Source organism: Schistocerca piceifrons, unplaced genomic scaffold, assembly GCF_021461385.2.
Source record: "Schistocerca piceifrons isolate TAMUIC-IGC-003096 unplaced genomic scaffold, iqSchPice1.1 HiC_scaffold_2357, whole genome shotgun sequence".
Lineage (NCBI taxonomy): Eukaryota > Metazoa > Arthropoda > Insecta > Orthoptera > Acrididae > Schistocerca > Schistocerca piceifrons.
The window spans coordinates 2,028,607-2,037,536 of record NW_025728291.1 but is presented as its reverse complement, the minus strand read 5'-3'; positions in this window follow the sequence as shown (position 1 = coordinate 2,037,536).

Below are 8,930 nucleotides of genomic sequence, written 5' to 3'. Positions count from 1 at the left end.
TGTAAGTACAAAGTCTTCTAAATTTCGCTGTTAACTTTACCAAAAGTATCGATAACAAAAAAAAGTTAGGTGATTCTTATATATTGCAGTACAATTGAATGAAGTGATGCAGACTCTGACATATTGTCAACATTAATAGAAATGGCTTAATATGCAACAAAAAGCTCTTAAAAATGGGAATCGTTCCTGAAATGCTTGTGGGTAAAAATTAAATAAAGTACAATCGTGACTGGTAGCAGAAGATTTATTTATAAACAAACCTATTAATAATACTAAAGCTCATGTACAATTAAGATGATTAGGATAAACCAAACTATCTCTAAATTTTATATTAGTCATTATGGGCTTGTTGGGAATATATAGATTTTTTTAGTCTTTTCATTGACAGGGAATGAGTAAAACTGACACCTCTCTATTTTGTTCATTATTTATTAAAGATAAAAATTTATGAGATCATTTCTAAATTAACTGTTGTAGTAGCGCCACTGAAGGCAACTAAATTATTAATTCCATTGGTAATACAAATGTCTAAATTCTGAATAGGATCAAAACTTTGAGTATACACAGGATAATGTGTTTCTTGAGTTCGTGTTCCTTGAAAGCCCAACATTTTTCTTAAATGAAATAGGAATATAAGTTTCTCAATGAAATTGATCAGCAAGCTTTATAAATTTCAACTAAGTTAAAATTTTTATTAGTTGATACAAGTTGAATAAGTTGAAGCACATCGTTAGCAACATTTTTTATTAGCATCAGTAGCTTGACCACTAAATCCAAGCATACCTCCAATACAATCTTTTACATCTATATATATATATAATTCATTATTGCTCTCAATAATAACTGTATTTAAAATTTCATCTGAAACACTGTGAATATTAAGCTTTCGAAGATCAATATTTTTTTCTAAACTTTTTAGACTATATTGACCTACAGAAATTTCTATTGTTTCTCCATGAAAATATAATTTATTATTTTTCATATAATTTCTCTAACTTGAAAGTTTGTGTAGAAACCAAGTAGTCCAACATTATTAAAACGGAAATTTCCTAGCAGATTAAAACTCAGTGACGGACTGAGACTTGAACTAGGCACCTTTGCCCTCTGTGGTCAAGTGCTCTACCAACTCAGCTACCCAAGCTTGACTCTTTCCCTGTCCTCACAGCTTTACTGTTGCCAGCACCTCATCTCCTACCTTCCAAACTTCAGAGAAGCTCTCCTGCAAACCTTTCAGAACCAGCACTCCTGGTAGAAAGGATATTTCATACACATGGCTTAGCTACAGCCTGAGGGATATATCTAGAATGAGTTCGAGTCTCGGTCTGGCACCTACTTCTAATCTGCCAGGAAGTTTCGTGTCAGTGCACCATCCCCTGCAAAGTGATTATCTCATTCATAACTAAAACTGTCTCACAGGTAAAGCCAATATATATTTGAAAAAAAAAGATTGTGTTCCACTCAACTGATATTTGAACTTATCTAATGTTAATAACTATTTACAAAATTTAATGGAAATAGATAGGGATCCTAGGACAAATATTACAAAAAATGTATCAAAAAATTAAGTTGTAGGTTTTCAATGAATTCTATTTGATGTGTAATAATAGTACTAAGAGATCGTAGAAAAACAACATTAACAACTGACAATTACGTTTTAACTTGATAGCAGCTCAACTGGAATAAAATGATGCACTTTAAATTTATTAAAAATGATCAGATCGACCAAAATGTTCAGAGTTGTTAAAAATATGTAAAGAAATTGAAAACTAAAATAATAAGAAAAGCTACTTTTATTGAAAAGAATAATGACATTTTACCACTGGATTAAAGTGAAGGTAAACCAGTTCTTATGTTTGATGAGTTCATTTGTGACAATCAGGATGTAGTGAGATAATAATTTACTAGTTGTAGTTAAAGGAAATAGACTGTTTTGATTTAGCTGTGACATATTCAAAATGACAAAACAATTAATAAGTGTTATCTACATCTTTCAAATATTATTACACAAGATGATGCAAATTTAATTCACAGGTATCATAGTATTTTAGTGGCGATTTAATATCTGAAGATTTTAAAGACAAACTTAGTAAATGTTGGTATGAGGACCAGTTCTTTTTTTTTAAATAAACATGACTAGGAACCCTAAACAAGAAAAGTGCAGATATAAAGTAATAAATTTCTAAACTAATAAAAATTATTTCTATCAATGTTCTTATCTATATGTTACCAAATTATGGCCAATATGTTGTTAAAAAAGCTATACACAGTTAAAAAATAAAGGAAGAATGAAAAGAAAAATTTAAAAACTGGAAGACAAACCTAAAACACAGTATGTATCATATAAAAAACGAGATCAACCTCTTATTGACACTTTGTAAGGAATAGGAGATAAAGTCTTGAAAGTTGTTGAAGATCAGAGAGGATGAATTACAAATTGTGCGTTATCAACACAACCACCACTATTCTGATGAATCTGACAATGTACCACCCATGAAACACTACAGATGTGCACAGGATTGCACTGTGATAAGTGAATTACAAATATAAGCTGTGATGAAGGGTCATAAAGAGATTAAAGATAGAAAAGCTCATGGGTGCAATTAAGATAAGGGAGGGTGATGTTAAAATATCTATAAGTGAAAGAATACTGGAATCTATCAATCATAGTGAAGATCAGGTTTCTCGATTAATACCTGTTCACACATTTAAATTTGTAGGCAAGTTATGAGTAAAATTTAAAGGAGATATATTAGCAGTGAGTGATAGGATGTATGAAGGTACAAATGGGTTGATTAATCATTTACCTAAAACAGATCTGAGGATATAAATCCAAAAATTGATGCTGTTGATTTATCACATTATGTAGATATTTTGTACAATTCATAAGCTTTATATTCTGAAAACAATCCAAATAAAATAAAATGAAGTAGCGGTAAAAACAAAACTGTTTGATACAATACATTGTTGATATCTGTTTCCCAAGATTGCTGCAGGTTTGAACTCAAGTGTAGATGAGAAAACAGGTCAAGGTTTAATAGAAAGTGTACAGCAAAACCACTTGACAATACCCTGCTAACTAGCACATGGTGATAAAAGTATAAATTCATTAAATGGAGCTTGTAAAAAGCTTCATATAGTATACACAGTTAATGAAGATTAACAATTTAGACATCAAGTCGATAAAGAACTTCAGTTAGCTACAAAAGAGAGAATGTATGCCAAAGACACATTAATTGACGAAAAATCAGCAGCAATAACAGTTGGAGAAAAATGTATAGGAAACGGAAATTCATTGTGGATGTTGATGAAAACATGATGTATAAATATAATAATCATTATAAAAAAATTGTCTGTATAAATGATTAAGTCCTGCATTGATTATACTTTGCTACCTGAAACCAAACAAAAGTCAGTTAAAATTAAACTATATCATCATCAGTTTATACGATTAATAATTTCAAACTGATGCACAAACCGACAGACAGGTAAAATAACTGTTGGGAATCTACTCATAACACTAGGAATAGTTGTTGGGATATTATCATTGAATACCAAACCGAAAGAAAGAAGGTTTACAAGTAACAAATTAATAAGGTTGTTTTCAAACATAACTATTATCTGCACTGTAATATTCACAACTATTTGTTCACAAGTTGGTGGAGCAGCTGATATGGCAAGAGCAGCAATGGGAAAGAAAAATGGTGATGCAGAATTGGAAGAACAAACAGAAATAATTTAGCAATGGGGAAGAATATCCTCAACTGTTAAGTAAAATTTGATATAGAAAAAGTTGCTATGAAATTTAAAATTAAACACTTGTGTGGTGTATTCATGACTGCCAAATTACTTAATAAACAAAATATATTTGTGGAATAGTTAATTTGGTTACATCTGATCATGTACATACACATTGGATGGGTTTTCATAAGAATAATGATAAAAGATTTGTATTTGATTCATTTGCTGATAGTTTACGAAACCAACTAATTAACAATTTGGAAATAATGAATTCTACTTCAGTACCGAGAGGAAAGATAATTTTAATGTCATATATACAGTCATATATGTATACTTGTGCTTAAGCTAATGTCAGATAATTATAGGTTTACTAAATTTTGACTCTAATAAATTGACTTTTTTGGAAATAAGGTGTAGCTAAAAGGTGGCATCAACAATGTAAAATTAATGTTAGAAATAAAAGTATCCTGTAGTGAGTATCATCGGCGCTCCGACATATCGTGTAGCCAAGCATCTTACTTCTGTGTTGAGTCGACAAGGAAGATACGCTGACGATACCTTCGTTGTTTGGCCTTATGGTAGGGATAATTTGAATGTCTTTCTAGAACATCTGAACTTGACCCACCTAAACATTCGTTTTACGATGGAGGTGGACGAGGATGGTTGCCTTCCCTTTCTTGACATGTTGGTTAGGAGGAAGGATGATGGATCATTGGGAAATGCAGTCTACAGGAAACGTACTCACACCAACTTGTACTTACAGGCTAATAGATGTCACCATCCAGCTCAGCGTGAAGGGGTACTTTTTACCTTGGTACACAGGGCACATGTCGTTTCTGATGCTGAGACTTTGCCAGCTGAGTCGTCCCATCTTGAAGTTACATTTCGTCAAAATGGTTATAGTGATAGACAGATTGAACGTGTGTTGCGCTATCGATTGATGATAATTCTGTGTCAACACCTAAGTCTACTGCCTTTTTGCCTTACGAAGGAAACACGTACTACATGATCGGTCGTATTTTACGGGAATACGATGTGAAATGTGTTTTTCGACATCCATCTAAAATTAGAGCACTTTCTAGTTCCGTTAAGGATGATCTCGGACTGCGTAAGGCGGATGTATATCGTATTCCTTGTAGCTGCGGCATGGCATATATAGGTCAAACTATCAGGACCATGGAGGACTGATGTACTGAGCATAAACGGCACACACGATTACAGCAGCCAAATAGATCTGCTATTGCCGAACATTGCTTGTATACCGGTCACCCCATGTTATATAAGAACACCGAGATATTGTCATGCACGTCTAGCTATTGGGACAGTGTTATTAGGGAGGAAGTTACGATTAAATTAGCGAGCAACCTCGTTAACAGGGAGGGAGGTTTCTGTTTAAACTCTGTTTGGAACGCAGCTCTCTCCATTGTCAAAAAACAGAGGGACAGAGTCAATGCTAGCTCACCTGCGACTTCATAGTCTCACTATCGATAGCTCTGACTTTGGTCATCTTTGGTGACACTAGTGTTCAGTGTGTGTGTTATCTTTCCTGCTTCAGTACGAGAACTGATGTTTTAAATTTGCGTGTACGCCCCCTGTCCATTGCAGTTTGCCTTGAGAATGGCGGGGTGTTCTCCCGCCGAAATATCGGTGGTCGCTGAAAGTGTTACCTGGCTGAATTCCCGAAAGTTATTTGAAATTCATAATTGTAATCAATCAATAATAGTACTAAAATAAATTTTTTATTGTAAGATCAAAAGACAGAGTTAAATGTGTACCAATAGATATAAGGTTAATCATATTTGGTGAAGTAATTTAAAATTTAATAAATTTGTAATCTATGTAAATGGATAACAATTTCTGGTGCCTCACGTGCAGAAAATTCACTGAAATCTACAATCCTCATGGAGCAACAATTAGAAATAGAAGACAGAGGACAAGGAATTTGCACAATATGTAAAACCAAAAAAAATTAATATGGTGACAGAAATTTGAAGATGATGGTCTGAATATTCATGAAGAAATTACTAACGAATTACATAAACTACTGAGAATTATTTTTAAAGAATTAGTGGATTTTCGTTTGGTATAGGTGCTGTGTGGCAAGCTGATGTAATAGAAATGGATTCTGGGAACTTAATATCTAAAATAAATAAGGTACATAAATATTTTTAACTGTTATTGGTGTTTCTTCCAAAATTTGTGTGGGATATACCAGTTAAAGTTGAAAAGACCTAAAAATGTGGCTGAACATTCTGATAGGATGTTTAAAGTATGAACATCAAGAAATGAGGAAACGGATAATAGAAAAGAATTCTGCAATAAAGATTTTAAAGAACTCATTAAAAAATACATCAACCATAACTGAACTTTTTCAAAAATAAAAATATGTTTTGCAGAAAGATTTAACTACACGCTCAAAGGAAGAATGTGGAAGAACTTTGACTTGCAGGGGAACTGTACATAGATCGGTGTAATCTCAAAATTAGTTGATGAATAGAATTACACTAAACATTGAAGAATAAAAATTAAGCAGATAGAAATTAATGATAAAAATCATGAGTGTACTGTCATTGTATCTAATGATTAACAAAAACTTAAAATAAGGGATAAAGGGATAATCAGTAAACCTGATGTAACTTTTGATAAAAGTACTCAGCCAATTGATAAACATAAATGTCTGAAACTGGAAGTGTTATGATTCTGATCTAGTCAGAAATGAGATAAACCATATGTTAAATGGTTGGGTCTTGGTAATTCACATAACAGTTGGGTGGTTAAAATGAAATTTTTTATAAATATTTTTATATAAAAATGCAATTTGTTATGGAAAATTTACAACTGTTGGGCACTGATTACAATATTAGATACGCTTATTGTTCAATAAAGAGAATATATTTGAATACTGAAGTAAAAGTTCATAAAAGTGATATAGGGTTTGAATTATTTAAGAATTGTTAACTTAAAGGGCTCAATCAGATGATGCATTTAGTGAGTTTATTTTTTTAGGTGTATATAAACATTTTTCTGAACCTTAAATAAGTAGTTAGATTTTTCTTTCATCGATGGTGATTAACTATATTGCTAAGCAATTCTTCTTGCATGTAGCCATAGATATCATTGCAATAACTGTGCCTGCAAATAGTGTATAAACTTTATTTCATTCTCTGGTGCAATTTCATTTGGTTGGGACCATAACTATGTAATAACATTTCTTCAGTATTTGCCTGATTGCCCCTAATATTGTCCAGTTGTTCTTGTGGGTTTCTTCTTTGTGCTCTAATGACATAACAGTTGTACTCACAGGTATCATCGAAAATTCTTAATAGAATGAAAGCCTGTCTGAAATTTTTATTGGTTATCTCAGGTACAACGTGGAGTATCAGTACATCTGTTTCTCTGTTTCTTTTGTTTATTGTCTCTGAAGCAATATTAACAGTTTCACTCAGATTTTCTATTCGTTTCTCCTCTGCTTTGAATATTTCTTCATTATTTTTATTTATGTCATGTATTCATTCTACAAAATAAATTTTGTTCTATTTGGCTTGTGAGGGAACGATAATTTCCTTACTTATCTTATATCCTCCATGTTCAGGAAACGATGGCAAAATTTCTTTAGGTACCTAGACCTGGAATTAAAAGGTTAATTTCATTTATGATTGTATAATTAATGAATATAAATCCAGTTCACTGCTAAAATTGGTACCTGGATATAAGATAGGCGATTTGTTACCCTCAAATCTTTATTACTTTCTATGTATGTATTTTTCTCCAATGTGATATAAGATTGTTTTATTTGTATTTGTATTGTGTAATGTTTCAGCTACATCTTCGACTTTAAACCAAGGATTACTATTTTCACCAATAATATTACACGCAAGCTTATCATTGTATATGACATCATTGTTGATGAAGTCTACAATTGACTTCATTTACATAAAATAAAAGTATGTCAGATATTTTGAGCCAAATTCTATGGGAGGTTCAGTCAAAATTTGATCATAAATACTTGGTGTATTCTCCACAAACTAAGACCAACTGTTGAAGCAAATATTGAACATCCCTTTAATTTTATACCAAAATAAATGTTAAGTACGCATTGTACCAAGTTACAGTCTGTACATTCATATTCTCTGATGTAAAATATTTCCTCTCCTTAGGTCTTCCACTGTTACAACCTAATAATCTTCCTCAAAGAAGGTTTTTAGATAATTCTTCACCAACTATAAATATTTTTTCTTGGGTTACTGGATAGATGTGAGAATGTAATTAATTTGTTATTTCTTCATGTCTACCATACCACAAATTATATTTTTAAGTTGAACACATTCTACATCTTTTTTTTTAAATTGTTGTTTATAACTCCTTCTCATGTGAAAGTTAAATTTTACTGAGTGGTAATGATTCATGAGAGGAGTCATTATTTCATCCTGAACCCAGTTATTGTATGGCGATATGTGTGGAAAATTTCCTTTCAGAGTAAAAAGTAACCTCATTGATCTCCTTTTATTCCTCTTATTATTGTTAATCATTTAATTGCTGCTTTAATTAATAATTGTTATTGCTGTAGTTGTTTAGTATTCAGCCTATCTTAGAAAAGAGTTTACATCTTTGAAATGAATGACTAACCAAACAGACTTCACTAGACAACATTTATGTTCAAGGGAATATGCAAGGTAGAATAGGGATGTGCCGACACACTTTGACTGTAAACAGTAACCAATGACTCTGTCAGTCGTCGAATTGTGTGCAGAATCTGTAGGAATCTTAGTCTACATTAACTAAGGTCCAATTCTCCTGTCTATCGAAGTGGATTTGTTTAGAAGTCTTTAAATTAATGACCATATAGAACCTCCATAGCCCAAAGAAATATCTCATATGCATCAAAAATATTAAAAAATGTGAAACCATAATCTTTATACTGTCAAGAAATAGGTTTATTAGCTTATTATTCTAGCATAAAATCAGAAAATGTCTTTCAATTAAAGATGACAGCCTCGCAAACATGCCTTCTCTCTTAAGGCGCAATACATTTGTTCATCTCATAACATCAGAAACTAAACTATACCTTTTCACAACAGTTAACATTGAACCAATGCTCTCTTAGTTCAAGTAATAGAGAGAGAATCAGCGATAATGTTTCTTTCTCACAGTCAGTTGTGCACAAGTATGCTTCACATAATATCTTGCTCAGC